The sequence below is a fragment of the Ctenopharyngodon idella genome, chromosome 21, assembly GCF_019924925.1.
Source record: "Ctenopharyngodon idella isolate HZGC_01 chromosome 21, HZGC01, whole genome shotgun sequence".
Taxonomy (NCBI): Eukaryota; Metazoa; Chordata; class Actinopteri; order Cypriniformes; family Xenocyprididae; genus Ctenopharyngodon; species Ctenopharyngodon idella.
The window spans coordinates 12,737,846-12,753,348 of record NC_067240.1 but is presented as its reverse complement, the minus strand read 5'-3'; positions in this window follow the sequence as shown (position 1 = coordinate 12,753,348).

The following is a 15,503-nucleotide window of genomic DNA, read 5'->3' as shown; positions in this document are numbered from 1 at the left end:
CAGCTCTACTAATGGTTTTTACACACTCTTCATAATCCACAGAATCATCCAACCACACTATACAGCACATGGTGCCACCAGTGTTTCCTTCCGGAGGGAGGAACAGTGGCCACAAAACGAGCTAGTTGGTGATAAGCTTTCATTAATGCTTAGCAGTTCAGCAGGGTTTGTCAAGCAGGGGATAAAAAGCGATCAGATGCAATTAAGCATCAGGAGAGCTCCGGTAATTGTATCATTTTTATCGTCAGCATGCTTTATTGCCCCACGTCTCTGAAAAGCAAGAGTCTGCAAATTACTGCATTAGAGCTGGTACTCATCTCACGGCCTGCATACTGCTTGCTTATTAAAGTACCGTCAGTGCAGCCACTCAGCAGGCAGAATTGATGAATCACCAGCTAATCACCTCACTTTGCCCTGCTCCTTCATCTCCATACAGACTCCATCTCCTTCCCTAAACAATCCAGCTGTTTCTGTCTTTTACCCTTTAGCGTCCTGTTCTCCACATGATACCGTTCAGCATCAGGCAGCAAACATCTCTACAACATGTGAAAAACTGCTGCATCTCCACAGTGACAGCCAAAGAGTTCTATAATGGCTGGAGAAAGAGATCCATTAGTATTCCCATTCATCTCAATGGCAGTTGCTTGGCAAATTTAAATCTATTCACTTAGATGAATGCTTAAAAAAGCACCAAGAAGTGTCAGGAAAAAACACATATGGCTCTCTAATCATGTTTCAAATACTCAGATCAGTTTTACTGAAAAACAACCCAATATTTAAAGAAAATGTACAATAAAATTGTGGAGGCCGCTGTTGCTCTCCTGTGCACCTACTAGCATTTCACAGTACAGAAGGTTGGGGAAATGTGCTGTTTTTCTTCTTCTTCTGGTGTTTTAATGCCATTTGGCAAACCAAATTAAAAGCTCAATTTCTGACAACTACTATAGTGTGAAGTTCTTTACAGTTGCTTAAATACTGAATTGTTGTTTACCAAAAAGCATTTAGAAAATGAATAGCCACATTTACTTCTTACAGCCACATCACATACTTGGGTGCTTTATTAAGTGTTACAGTGAGCAACTATGTACTATTTAATTCAACGAAAAGGATAATTAAAGTTGCAATTAAAAAGAAGTATAGCGACAGAACGTTTCTTCCATATTGTGACGTACATCCAATCGAAATAAATTTTTAAAATAAGTAGGGTTCTGTCCATCAGTTGTTGGCTGGATAGAGGCAGATCGATTGATTGAGAGCTTGCAGTTGGTTGTAATAAAGGGGCAGGGTTTAAGTGGACTAAATAATTGGAGAAGTCCTGCATACGTCAACAGAGAGAAGTTTCACTGGTCTGGAATATCGAGTAATGACATTTCAATAATTTTTAAAAAAGTTACGAGGTCAGAAAACATCCATATAGAAAATAGGAAAATTTATGTTGTGTTCTGCAAAAAAAAAATAAAATCTACAAAAATGTACTATACTGTAGTAAAATATTAGAAATACAAGTCAGAATACAAGGCTAATTTCTGTCAGCGGAGATAAATGCTTGTTTCAACCAAAATCTGGTGCAGTTCCAAAATCTACCAGGAGGGGCAAACAGGGCCATGCTAACCAGCTAAACCTTGAGCTCTTGGTGACAGACACTTATTCTGTGTCGAGTGTCGAGTTACATTGTATCTTGTGACATATGATATTGCTAATCCCGTCCTAAGGGATCAACCAAACACTGTCCCCACAAGGGGGCGAGTGCACGAGAAACCCAGTCTGAACAGTGACTCATAACTTTATGAAAATAGGCAGCGGGGAGACCTGGGGAGAGGAAATGAGATTTCCTCAGTCTGTCACCGGATAGACAGGGTCGCTGAGAGGAGAGCGGGGTTATGTTTTATGAGGCTTTCTTTTTCTCCAGCTTTCATCGCTCATGTGTCACTGTTGAAAGAGTTCATAAGAGCTGCGGCTTCTGAGTCTAATGTCCCATATACTGCCCTCCGCTTCCAGTAATCCTTGAGTCATCTGTTCAAATAAAAAAAAAAAATGTAGAATCAATCTTTGGTTTGTTTAACATCTTTTTGAGCGTTATAAACAATAGAACTAAAAAGTCCCCTCCCCTTCTCTCGCTGTTTTGTTTGTGCTGGCACAATTCACTGCAACAATGTGTTATTCATATTGCGAGATTGAGTAAGTGCACAGGGAAAGCAAAATTCATCCCCCACAAAAACTGCCTGAATTCCCACCATATAACACAGAGCTTTCATTTTGATTTCCATCTTGTCAGAGGAAAGAGCTATGATGTTATTTCTAGTCGACTTTTCCTTTGGATTTCTGTTCTGGATGAATAGCAAACTTTTTTTCGGGTGAAATTAGCTCAACATGCAATAGCTGCAGGTGCTGGCTCCCACTGACAATGACAGCCCATTTCATCTTACGCACTCCCGCACGTTCCTTGCAGTGGATGAAAGCATCATTTTCGGCGGCCATCCATTTGCTTCAAGCTCTGCACGGTAAGCATGCCACTAAAAGGCTCTCGAAAACACGGGAGCAAATCTGAATCAATCTGTTTGTTTACCCTAGGAACGAAAAACATAAATTCCCGTTTCCAAGCAGTGGGATATATTTTCAAGTGCATTTGTCCTCAACAAATAACAATGTCATGGTTACCTGAAGGGAAGATTTCCCTGAAAACATGATGAATAACGAGATAAAATTTCAGAGGGCAGGTAATTACACTGGCTTGACTATGAAGCCAACATCAATATAAAAAATAACCTATATATAAAAATATCAAATATTTAGGCCTACAATGTCATAAAAAAAGCAACTTAATGTCACAGATATGTATTTATAATCATATAAATAATAAGGTAATCCAATAATAATAACACAATGATAATAAAACCCACCCACAAACTGACATGTTTACTTGCATTAACATAAAAGGTCAAAAATGCATCATTATAATTCAATCCAAAGTACCACATCTGTCACTATGGAATAGGATAATAAATTCATTTACATTGTCATCTCTATTACCTGTTATATAAAACACAGACATATGAAATTAGACTGGGAAAAGGTTTTTACTGATTATACAGGCATATAAAGTGATCACGAGCTTGCAAACTTTGAGATTAAGAACTTTTTTTAAATTTTCATATCTTGATCATATGTGCGAACACACCATGTGACAAAATAGTGTATAGCCACATGTAGACATCATTAGTCATGTTTACTTTAATGAATCTACAATTTATAGTTTGTGTACAGTGATGTCAAACAAAAGAAAAAATTCTTTGACTTGGAATTACTATAGGATAGAGCAAAAAGAGAACATAACATAAACAGACTTACATCTGTTTTTCTTTGCTAAATACTATAAATGACAGGCTGAAGTAACAAAATCATCAGTCATTAAAAGAAAAGACTATGTTAAGATTAAGTGCACGCAAAGCTTCGTACACTCATATGCCTCGTGTGAAAGTTCATCTCTTCCTCATCATTGTGTCAAACCTGTACTGTGATTTCATCAAATGAATCATTTGTGCAGATGTGTTTCATGCCAAAATTAATCTGCACAATCTTTCTTCACAAGAACAATGTAAGTCAACAGACCTGAAACATCTCTTTCAAATATATGCATTTGTTATGTAAATTGAAACAGTTTTCATAGCAGAAGTTACCGTCACTATGCACATATTCTCCATTCAGCAGTCAAGTCTCATAAATACTCTCATTTGCTCTAAAAAATGACAACTACAGGCCTCCAATCCATCTGGTATTCATACATTGACTGTTCAAAGAACAACTGAATCATTTTGCTAATAGAAGGACGCATATAACACCTAACTATATTCAATTAATTTCTTTGTTGCTTATTTCAAATGAAATATGAATAGACCACATTAGCACTTAATCAGTTACTCTGATTCATTCTACTGAATCACTTAATTCGGTTAATTCAATTTAATAGGCTGATTCAAAACAATGACTCACCAACATTTTTTTTAATAATTTAAAAATCAATTTTAAAAAATCACCCTTAGCAGATTTACAGCTAGATATTTATTTAAATGCATCTTTTCATTTCTATGTTTTTGACTCCATTATATAAATTAATATGTTTTTTTAGTTTTTTTTTAGCTGTTTTATTGGTTCACATTTAATGGTATAACTAACTGAATTTATTCAAAAACTCAAATACAGCTCTGATTAAATGATAAATTATATCATCAAATAGTCACATATTTCAAATATATTGCTTGTAGAGCAGTTTTTTTGAAAAGGACTTTGATTGTAATTGAACTTTAAACAGTTCTTTTTATATTCCTTCTGCTCTGAATGGAATCTATAAGCACAAATACAATTTCACATGGGAAAGTCGCTATTATTCTTAATCATTTTATTTGGACTTCATGATTTAACAAAAATAAACAATCAGATGGTGAATAAACTGGTTTTGCTAAATGCTGAAAACAACTGTCAGTGCATGTGAATAATTGTAAAGTGCAGGCTAATTTCTTCAACCGTAAATCAAACACTAAAGACTCAACCGAAAGAAATCAATGAATATAATTTTCATAGTTCCTTGCTAAAATGTTTGTGGTGCCAAGCATGGATGTGCAAACAGCCTCTGTGCCTTCATTTGACGAAAATAATAAATGATAGTGTAAAGCAGCTGCGATTTTGCATAGGCTTGTTTGATTGAAAACTTCCCAAGGAGTCAAAAGCGGTTGTCGAAAGCAGCAGTGCGACTTTCTTCCCCCTCGGACTTAACGGTAATTACTATTGCAGCCAAAGCCACATCCCAGACAAAACAGAGAGAAGAAGGAAGTATAGAGAGGCAGAGACCTGTAATACGAGCTGCTGTCTCTCTAATAATTTCAATTATACAGTCATCATTAGCATGAGCCACACTCTCCTATGTAGTCCTATTTACTTTATCTGCAGACACACACTCATAGACACTGTACACATCAGTATCTATAAAGACATTTAATTTTATCTTACTAATTCCCAGCTAGTTCATGTACTAACATAAGCACATGTTTAACCTCCAATGATTATTGCTCAAGCTTTCATTTTCCTCACGATTCCTGCCACATTTTCAGGTCAACAGGCTCATATAAGTCAATGGGCAGCTTATCTTTTTTTTTTTTTTTTTTTTTTTTGTGAGGCAAAAACATGTTACAAGTTTCATTTCTGAAACACTAGGGAAGCACCAAATACAAATCTCCAAAGTTATTGTGGCCCACTGTGATGTGGAGATCTGCGTGACCACCTCTGATGGTCTGCATATCAAATGTCCCCACCTGGACAAATCGTTCTCGCCACTATCCAGACACCATGTCAATATGCAACATAAAAAAACAGTGATCTTATGAGATACATACCCTCTTAAGGGGCCTTTAGAGATGCAAAAAGCTTGTTGCTGATAAGCAGACATATATGTTAAAGCTACACTATATAACTTTTAAAACTGCATTTTTGCATCGGTGTACATTAAGGGTGTAACAGTTCTCGGTAAAAAAACATGTACCGTACCGTTCTCCACACACTTGCACCACGATTCATCTCATATCTGATGACGCATATGCATCAATAATATGGTTTGTTAATAAATAATAAATAAAACAGACAGACAGAATTAGGCTAATGTATCTTTTTGTCGATGGATACACGTTCAATGTGAGTGAGAGAGAATAAGAATTCTCGTGCGTGCTTGGGAAAGATTTGTGCACTCATTCAAAGTGAGCATGCGGAAGTGCGTGTACAGCGCGAAATATTGACTTCTCTTTCAAGTCTTGCACTTGAACGAAGAAATTCACAAAAAAATTATGTCAACAGGCCTGTCTTGGCGAGTATCCTAGCAAACATAGTAGGTTATGTCTTAAGTGAACTTAAACAATTGAGAAAGAATGCATGTGTTCCGTATCAGTGTACTGTATCCGTGCATTATGTCTTAAAGTGACAGCAGCCTAATATTCCTGTCTGTATGCGTTTTTAATGTTAATCAACAAAAGACAAGGAAATCACTCATTGCTCTTGACTGAATAGCTTTTGTAATGTAATCAATAATTAATAATGATTAATCTTTATTTCATTTATACAGTGGAGATTATATGCAATGTTGTTTTTTCATTTGATTAGCTACTTTATTCAATTTCTGTACCTGAAAACCACTGTTAGATACCTGAAAAACCTGAAAAGCACTGTTTATTTTATTTGTAATTTTGCTCTACTGTATTTATTTGTGCTGTTGCTTGTAGTTTGATTTTCTTATTTTCTTTATTTTTATTTGACAGTAGTCCTTTTTCCTTGAACATAGCACATAACGAACCGTACTGAAACCGTGACCCTAAAACCGTAATACAAACCGAACCGTGAGTAATTTGAACCGTTGCACCCCTAGTGTACATGTGGATACAAGACATCTTATCAGAGCAGATGGACAAATTATTTTATCTTTTTCACAAATGGTGATTCCTTTGAGGTTTGCTGTTTCGAATGATCCATGTTAATTTTTCATATTCAGTTTGACAAACTTTTAGCTTCATGCTGCCCACAGCAATTTCTGTTCTTACAGGTTTCATAGTGTAGCTTTAAATACCTAAAAAGGAAAATGGTGTTATTATCTACTCACCATTGTCTCGTTACAAACCCATATATGCTGTTATTTTTTTCTGTTTTTGAAGCATCTTCATAGATCTGTTCCATCCGGCTTGAATTTCAGTCTGTTCCTCGAACATCAAATATCATGATCCCCAGTTGGAAGATCTTCTTCCTAAAACATGAAAGCACCGTTTTTTTTTTGTTTTTGTTTTTTTAATGTCTGAGAACAAACTCGATATTATGCAAAATATTTACTTTGTTAAAAGTTGTATGTTTTTGAAGAAAAACACTGATCTTGTCACTGTGAAAGTTGTATGTGAAACGCTACACAAAGATTCTACAAAAAAAACTACTAATGTGTGTTCCTTCGGGGGAAAAAAACAATGGCAGAGCATGAGTTAAAATGGGGTGAGTAATTAATGAACATTTTGAATAAACTATTTCTTTAAAAAGAAATCTCAAAGGACTAGCCTTCCTATTCACATTCCTATGGTAATTCACTTCAATTTTAGGCTGCTACATTTCACTAACAATGCTACAAGATCAAACTTGTACAGTCTAGACAAGCAACCTAAATGTTTGATAATGAACCACTAAGGAAACTTACATCCACAAGCTTCTGCAACTTACTTCCACAAATACAAAAAACCAAAAACAAAAAAAAAAGATAATTCACAAACAAAATTAAGACAACCAAATGAAATGATCTTCTGAGCATCCCAGGAGGGGCTTACAGGGCAGGTGCCCACCTCACCACCCACTAGAACCATTACAATGACCTTTACATGGTCATGGAAAGTTCTAGCACAGTCTCAGGATGTTAATAAAAACATAATAATAAAAGGCAGATACTCACATCCCTCAGGCCAAAGCAGTCATACATATGCATGCAAAACAAATAGTCTTTGACCTACAGCTCACAGATTGTTTGTTGCTAAAAATCACATCTCAAATGAAATATTCATAGCCATCACATGCCTACACATATCTTATTATTGCACAACACTGCCTATGCATAGTTAAAACAGAGATGTACGCAGCTGCAAAAAGTGCCACTGGATTTGCAGCTTAGAGAAGAACTAGTTCCATGCCATAAAGAACAACATCGCCTGCACTGCCTCGACTCTCGAAGGAACCAAGGAGGCCAGTGCCTGGTGATAAATGTGGCGTAGGTTATTTCTAACTGTAAACACATTAAGATAAAGTAAGCATGCTAAAGGGCCTTTAGGGTGTCTACCGTGGAGAGTGTGAACTAATTAAACAGCTCTACAGTGCTGTGTTTGGACTGCACTTCCATAACCTGTCAGGGCCATGTTGTATCACACCACAGGGAGATCAGCAGTTGACTAAAAGAGAATCACCTGAGGGCATTTATCCACATTCAATAGGCTAGATGACATAGTTGGGCTAGGGTAGGTCAGACCACACAACTGTCTGTGCCCTAAAAATAGAATGGAATGCAAACGATCTCCAGCGACCTGCTTGTATTTTAATGAAAAAGAATAAGTAATTCGAACATTTCAAACAGTCCTGATCTGACTGCCCAACACTGTGGTGCTGGAAGATGTTCTAGACAAGGTTAGTCATTTTTCAATTTTATTTCAATGACAGAGAAATGATAAAGAACCATAAAGAACAACAACAAAAAAGTTTTTTAAATATTTCACGTTCAAACACAACCATGGAAACCGGAGCAGGAACATAGTCACATTTGTCTCTTAAAGGGTTAGTTCACACAAAAAATGAAAATTCTGTCATTAATTACTCACCCTCATGTCGTTACAAAGCCGTAAGACCTTCATTCATCTTTGGAACACAAATTAAGATATTTTTGATGAAATCCGAGAGCTTTCTGACTTAGAACCCAGAAGCACTGCATGTTTACTACATGAACAGCATATTTTTATTTGTTTTTATCACAGATTGTTTTCCTAACTATAAATGATAATGACAGCTAATTCAAGCAAATTTTGTATTGTTTTCATTGCCTGTACTTTCTTATTCACTTATTTTCGCACGTTGGGAATACACTACAGGTGAATATGGTGCGAAAACAAATTAATATTCCTGTGAAACATAAGCCTTTCATATTCAACTCATACTCACATTATTACAATAATGTTAATATTACAAAATACTTTGATATTTAAGCACTATCACATGAGGAAGAAGAGTGCTGTTGTTCACACCGATATTTGGAAAACAGCGCAATAGTGTGATATTGCTTAAATACAACAGGTCAATAAACAAAAGTTCATATTGAGTAACTTACATTTTAGTCACAATATCGCCAGTTGATTTGTCTGTTTTTGCTCTGATGGTGAAATAGTTAAAATAACAAAACATCTCAAAGCGGTGTTTTGTTCTTGATTGAATCAGTGTTTTGAATGAATGATTCAATGACTCACTTTGTTCGTTCCTGTATCAATCAGTTGCTGTGTCGTAATTTGCTTATACTATGCCCTAAAAGTATGAACTATTTTTGTAAAGAAAAAGTACATACTTTTGAGTGTGTAGCAAAAGAGTAGGCAAGCTTTGGGACATACTACTTCGTCATAATTGCGTCTTTAATGAACGGCCGTGTCGCTTAGTTACGTGCATCCTGTCACTGTTTAAACTGCCCTGTCAATCATCTTGTCACAGTTAAAATCCTCCACATAATTCAATTTAATTAAATTTCCTACCGTTTTGGAGAGAAATGTAGTAGTGCCTTGATCTGCCAGTTATGGGTCTTTCATGCGGAGAACTCTCCTCATTTGCTCGCAGTTTGCATGATGCATTTAAAAGTTATGACCAAATGTATCTTTACAAATGTTCACAATGCTGTTGTAGATTAAGTCGTTTTTGTAGTTCTAGATTTATTCATGTTTGTAGTTTAGTCAAATCCTCCTCCAATGCGCAATGGGTTGTGAGCAATATTAGCCGTTAAGAGTGTGCACGGATCTGCAATTTCATGATGTGATAGTATGTCCCAAAGCTTGTCTACTCTTCTGCTACACTCAAAAGTATGTACTTTTTCTTCACAAAGAGTACATACTTTTAGGGTGTGGTATAAGTAGGTGAATTGGGACACAGCAATGCTGAATATGGAACCACATACTAGCATACTACTTTTACCATTTCTGCCATGGAAAGATATGAAAAATGTAGTAAAGTAGTATAGACCTACTAATATGCAGTTCTGAATTCAGAAATCTTTTGAATTAGTGATCCATTCATAAAAAGTCATTCGTAACTATGAAACTACAGAAATAGTATCTGACAAATCCCCACTATTGCTGCACACTTTCAAAATTTACTCTTGCTGTCATAAACATCTTGATTTTTCACATTTCTTGATTATAAATAGGTTTGCTTGAAGATGACAGCTGATTCAACCACTAGTTTTAGTCATTGCTTGTGATTTCACCATTCAGCTCGGATACTTATCCATATCCATAAAAAATAAACCAGCACTGCATCTTAAACAGAATAATTATTGCCTATAATTCTATATATAATGCAACTCATGCATGTTAATTATCCATAGTGATGACTAATATTACTTGTTGCTTGAATATTTTTAACAAAGTAGACCTAATCAATACCAAGAAGGCCAAATTGTGATGGATGCACTTTGTGCTGACACAGAGCTCTAAACTCAGTGGGGTAGAGAGCTAAGAGGTCCCATAGCTACTGAATTAATAATGAGCATGGGTACTGCTGATTGGCCTCCTCTCTCCCTGCAGAGTAAAAGCAGCCCATGTCTCTAAAGCCCTGATTGATTAGCTGCTTATTATTAATAGATATGGGTTAAGACTTTGATATGACCAGCCTGTTTGAAAACACACACATCAAATGTGTATAAAAATAGTACAAATACATGCAGATTGCATTATGCATTAATCAATTCAGAGCAAACAGAGAGTCTTGTGCAGTTTGTCTCAGAGTAAATAATTTCTTTGTGAGATGTAATTGAGTCCCAAAAGCATGTAGTTTATCAGACTCCATTTCCTTAGTCGACAAGTACACGCTCTTCAGGATTCAAGGTTGCTAACGGCTCTAGCCTTAAAGCTCTAATCAATATGTTGGGTTTGCCTCTTTGAGCTCTATACCTATTTACCATGGAGCACAACCTTGAGACACCACAGGGAAAGAAAAAAAAAAGAGGGAATTTTGGCTTCTAGTACAGCTGTCCAATCATAGTGCAGGACCCCGGGGAGGACATGAATTGTAATAAGCTATAGAGAGAGATCGGTATGGAGGAAGGCAAATCATGCTGCAGGTTGTCAAGTACAACTATTGTCAACATATGAGATATATATGATTTTACAAGCATGACTTAACTGATTTTTCTAGCGCAAAACAATAAAAAATTTAGTACATATACATGCTTGGAAACACTTATTTTCATCCATGTTTACAAAACTAAGAAATCCGGATGTAAATTATATCAAATCATATTTCATATAGTTGAGAAACTATGTGCAAATGTTTTGTGGAAGTTTAAATTTCTGTTTCAAAGTGCTGGAAAAAAACTCATTAAGATTAAACACTACTAATTAATATGTACACTAGTGTGCATACACATATGAAATATAAACATATTTCAACTATATAATCAGTGCAGGGGACTATAAAGAAAATAAGCACAAAACAATAATATTTTTTTAGGTTTTTACCTTTATTTTCTTAGTACCCAAGTCCTGAATTCTCTACAGAGAATTTATTTCTTCAAACTCTATAAATGTCATGAGAAAAAAACACTTAAATTCCAAATGTTTTTTTTTTTTTTTTCTGGATCCCAGGAGGATAACATGAACAAATCCAACACAGATGAAATAGAAGCAGGTCCAAAGACTTTTAATGTCAGCTTAGTTCAGATCATCTCACGTTGCTTATAGGACCAACCACTTCACTGCATCTGTAGCAACACTAAGACTCCATCGCTGTGATACAATAATCTGAAGGAAAACAAGATCTCACTTGTGTAAGATTTAGCCTAACATTTGTTCAGGAAAAATAAACAACAAAGGTACAAATGCTTTTTTGGGGTTATACCAAATTCAACACCACACTGAATCAATCACTCTCTGGGTCCTGAGGCCAACGATCAATCACCATTTGTTTCTACGCCCCAATGGATCTATATTAATTCAAAACAGTTGACAGTTAATTATAGTCACACACAGTTCATGATCTCCCCAATAGCCACTTAAATACAGAGGGAAAGAGTAAGGAAAAGGGCTGATGGGAAAACATAAGATGCCAAGACAAAGAAAACTTTGGACTTGGGTGCAGAAAATATTGTACACACATCCTTCCAGTATCACTGCTTTATCCATCTGGATTCACTCTGTCAGCTACAATGAGCTCATGCCTGTGTGTGTTTCACCAGCTCAACACTCTCCACAGAAAAAACAGCCCTGAGAATGCAGAAAGAACATTTAAGCCTAACATTTACAATCACCTCAGTGTTAACGCAGCCACGGGAATCTGGCTCAATCCCCCTAAAAAAAACAACAGACTCTCTTCAAAGACTAAAACAGTGCGTCTCATATGACTACACTAAGACGAGACTCTTATAGCTCAAAGATAAGAGTGTCAGAGCAATCAAGAGGGACAGCAGAGCTGAAAAAAAGTGATTTCAGCAGATGAGAGGTTCTCACTACTGCCCATTTCCTCATTGAGGAATCAGATTCCACAGTTCACTGCTGCCAGGCTTGCAAGACAGAGCTCCCTGGTTCTTTTCAGCAAGATTGGCAGTATTGTCTAGCAAACTGCCAAAATCTATAGTGATACACGGTGAGTTGGAGGAAACAGCCTATTGTAAATTTAATTTCCTTTCACTATATGACTAGCAGTGTGACATTCCATCACCAGCCAAAGCACTGTGAGCTTAGAGGAAACTTGTCTACCCACAAAAAAAGTATTTCCTGACATCAAAACTTTTTTTAAGTAACATTTTTCAAGAAGTAGGTGACAGTATAGGATCAGTGGTCCAGTTTTACAAGTCTCACCACTGCTCGCTGCACATGAGAAATAGCATAGAAGTACAATGGACATCCTACTGGCAACAGAAGCACAAGGGTCAGATTTCACTTATTCTCTAGGGTATTATGCCCCCTGGTGGTAAGGTCAAGCACTGTACCGAAAAGAGGCTAAATTAAATAGTTTATTTGGACTGCAGTTAAGAGTTACCGATTTAAAATACATCTCTACCCATCTCATATATTCATTAATGCTGCTTGAACTCAAAATAAACACTTTAAACTTTCAAAATGACCTTAACCTTTCTGTTCATAGATCTTTCATTATACACAAAACTAATGTTTAGAAGTTTGAAGTCCTCAAGATTGTTTTTTTTCCTTTCTGAAAATATCTCAGGGTCAGCAAGGCTGCATTTGTGATAAAAATAGAGCACAACAGATTAAAATAATTTAAAATAGTTTTCTATAATATTTTACGAGTTTTCATCTTCACAAACTGATTTATTGCTCAGGCTTAACTTACTGACCCCTAACTTTTGAATGGGAGCATGCATGCACACACAGAGACTGATATAGAGATATATACTGTATCTTGATTCATTCAAACAGAAAATTACATTTTAGTTCAACCTTGTTCAAAACAAAGTGGTTGCCACTGTCACCTTGCTTGATACCCCACAACTGTTCTGGCTAATTGAGTAACTGTGGAAACCATCTAAACTAAAAGAGTTAGTTAACCCCAAAAAAGAAAATTGTCATTTCTCTCCCTCCCCCATTCCAAACCCGTAAGACTTTCGTTCATCTTCGTAACAAATTAAGATCTTTTTGATGAAATCTGAGAGATTTCTGTCCCTCCATAGACAGCAACACAACTATCACTTTGACACATCAAAAAGTTAAAAGATCATAAAACTAATCCATATGAATTGAGTGGTTTAGTCCAAATTTTCAAGAGACACGATCACTTTATAATGATAAAAAGGTTGAATTTAGGCTTTTATTCACAAACATTAATCAACTCACATCAGTTGTGGTAAACAGAAGTTCAAGTAGGCCTGGGCGATAAAACCGTATCGATATTTATCAACGGTACGTCTTAATCGATAACGATAGAAAAAAATGTTCGATATAACTCTCGATATAGTTTCACTTAAATGCATTAAAGTGTAAACAGACTTGAAGTTAGGTTGCATGAACAACTCTCAAGCTCGCTCCGTACCAAACAGACGTTTCGAGTGACATGCAAACAAGTTGCTATGGAGTTCAGATGCGCAATCGGCACATGAAATCAGAACACAAACACATGAAAATGAGTGCTGTACCTGCCGGTGACGAGGAGATTGTGAATTAAAAAAAAAAAAAAAAAAGTACATTTAAGCCCGTCAGTGTGGCAGTTTCATGGTTCCTTGCGTCTTACAGTTGATCAACTTCAAAGTTCGTCTTGAAAGAGCTAGTGTTGTCACGGTACCAAAATTCCAGTAGTTGGTACCAATACCATTAAAATTTTACGGTTCTTGGTACCAAAGCAAAATCTGTTGGAACTATTTTACTATTCTATTTAACTAGCCTATTTTAAAATCATATTAAATATGATGGTACTCATACATATAAATATTTGGAGCATGTGTGTGTGTGTGTGTGTGTGTGTGTGTGTGTGTGTGTGTGTAATATATATACAGGTGCTGGTCATATAATTAGAATATCATGAAAAAGTTCATTTTTTTATTGTAAATTATTTTTAAAAATGAAACTTTCATATATTCTAGATTCCCTACATGTAAAGTAAAACATTTCAAAAGTTTTTTTTTTAAATTTTGATGATTAGAGCGTACAGCTCATGAAAGTCCAAAATCCAGTATCTCAAAATATTAGAATATTTCCTAAGATCAATCAAAAAATGGATTTGCAAAACAGAAAAGTTCAAGTTCCTTAAAGTATGTTCATTTGTGCACTCAATACTTGGTCGGCAGCACATATTACAGCAAATGACTTGCTCCTAGCACAAATTACAGCATCAGTGAAGTGTGGCATGGAAGTGATCAGCCTGTGGCACTGCTGAGACACTATTGAGCCTTTAGATCATCTGTATATTGTTGGATCAACTGTTTCTCATCTTTCTCTTGAAAATATCCCATAGATTCAGGTCAGGCATGTTGGCTGGCCAATAAAGCACACTAATATCATGGTCAGCAAACCACTTGGAAGTGGTTTTTGCACTGTGGGCAGGTGCTAAAGTCCTGCTGGAAAAGGAAATCAGCATCTCCATAAAGCTTGTCAGCAGATGGAAGCATAAAGTGCTCCAAAATCTCCTGGAAGATGGCTGCATTGACTTTGCACTTGATAAAACACAATGGACCAACACCAGCAGATGTCACGGCCCCCCCAAATCATTACTGACTTCAGAAACTTCACACTAGACTTCAAGCAGCTTGGATTCTGTGCCTCTCCAGTCTTCCTTCAGACTCTGGGACCCTGATTTCAACATGAAATGCAAAATTTACTTTTATCTGAAAAGAGGACTTTCGACCACTGTTCACTGTCCAGTTCTTTTTCTCCTTAGCCCAGGTAAGATGCTTCTGACGTTGTTTCTGTTTCAGAAGTGGCTTGGTAGTCCTTTTCCTGAAGATGTCTGAGTGTGGTGACTCTTGATGCGCTGACTCCGGCTTCATTCTACTCATTGTGAAGCTCTCCCAAGTATTTGAATCGGCTTTACTTGTCAGTATTCTCAAGCTTGCAGTCATCCCTGTTGCTTGTGAACCTTTGCCTACCCAATTTCTTCCTTCCAGTCAACTTTGCATTTAATATGCTTTGATATTTCACTCGGTAAACAGCCACCCCATTCAGTAATGACCTTCTGTGACTTACTCTCTTTGTGGAGGGTGTCAAAGATTGTCTCCTGGACCATTGCCAAGTCAGCAGTCTTCCCAT